Raw genomic sequence first — 1,977 nt, 5'->3', positions numbered from 1 at the left:
ACGCCTCAACAACACTGTCCCACGACGCCACAACAACACTGTCTCACGACGCCACAACAACACTGTCTCACGACGCCACAACAACACTGTCTCACGACGTCACAACAACACTGTCTCACGACGCCACAACAACACTGTCTCACGACGCCACAACAACACTGTCTCACGACGCCACAACAACACTGTCCCACGACGCCACAACAACACTGTCTCACGACGTCACAACAACACTGTCTCACGACGCCACAACAACACTGTCTCACGACGCCACAACAACACTGTCCCACGACGCCACAACAACACTGTCTCACGACGTCACAACAACACTGTCTCACGACGCCACAACAACACTGTCTCACGACGCCACAACAACACTGTCTCACGACGCCACAACAACACTGTCTCACGACGCCACAACAACACTGTCCCGCGAAGCCACAACAGCACTGTCCCACGACGCCACAACAACACTGTCTCACGACGCCACAACAACACTGTCTCACGACGCCACAACAACACTGTCCCACGACGCCACAACAACACTGTCCCACGACGCCACAACAACACTGTCTCACGACGTCACAACAACACTGTCTCACGTCGCCACAACAACACTGTCTCACGACGCCACAACGACACTGTCCCACGACGCCTCAACAACACTGTCCCACGACGCCACAACAACACTGTCTCACGACGCCACAACAACACTGTCTCACGACGTCACAACAACACTGTCCCACGACGCCACAACAACACTGTCTCACGACGCCACAACAACACTGTCCCACGACGCCACAACAACACTGTCTCACGACGCCACAACAACACTGTCCCGCGAAGCCACAACAACACTGTCTCTCGACGCCACAACAACACTGTCTCACGACGCCACAACAACACAGTCTCACGACGCCACAACAACACTGTCCCACGACGCCACAACAACACTGTCCCACGACGCCACAACAACACTGTCTCACGACGCCACAACAACACTGTCCCACGACGCCACAACAACACTCTCTCACGACGCCACAACAACACTGTCTCACGACGCTACAACAACACTGTCCCACGACGCCACAACACTCTCTCACGACGCCACAACAACACTGTCTCACGACGCCACAACAACACTGTCTCACGACGCCACAACAACACTGTCTCACGACGCCACAACAACACTGTCCCACGACGCCACAACAACACTCTCTCACGACGCCACAACAACACTGTCTCACGACGCCACAACAACACTGTCTCACGACGTCACAACAACACTGTCTCACGACGCCACAACAACACTGTCTCACGACGCCACAACAACACTGTCTCACGACGCCACAACAACACTGTCCCGCGAAGCTACAACAACACTGTCTCACGACGCCACAACAACACTGTCTCACGACGCCACAACAACACTGTCTCACGACGCCACAACAACACTGTCTCACGACGTGGGATGATTTATAGTGTAGGTCCTCCTCAGCCAATGGGCGTGTCTGTCGTGACCCATCATGCTGTAAGCTGCCCTGGCCCTGAGGGCCGGACGTCCGTGCCGGATGGTGTACGGTCACGGAGCCCCAGCTGAGGGATGGAGGAGGAGCCTGGGACATGAGCTCCCTGACCGTGGGACGGTGCCTTCCCAGGTGATCCAGGAGCCTGGGATATCACCATCCCAGGAGCTCCACCATCCTGGACGCCCGACTCACCCAGGAAGGTACGGGATTTATCGCCTGTGGTAAACGGGATATAGAAATCCCAGTCCCCCGCCACCCGCTTCCCAGGCGCCATTTGCACCATCATGACGGAGAGAGAGAAATGTACACTTCTTCCTTTTTGGAACTTTCCCCAGCGCCGCAGAAGCCATAGAAGTGAGTACAGAGGGACACAGATAGACGCACTGTGTCGCAAAACATATGAACAGAGGACCCTGTTAGTCATATCACACGCCAGATACAGCGCAGGTGG

This window comes from Panulirus ornatus, chromosome 4, assembly GCF_036320965.1.
Source record: "Panulirus ornatus isolate Po-2019 chromosome 4, ASM3632096v1, whole genome shotgun sequence".
NCBI classification, from domain to species: Eukaryota; Metazoa; Arthropoda; class Malacostraca; order Decapoda; family Palinuridae; genus Panulirus; species Panulirus ornatus.
Note: the sequence above shows the minus strand (reverse complement) of the source record.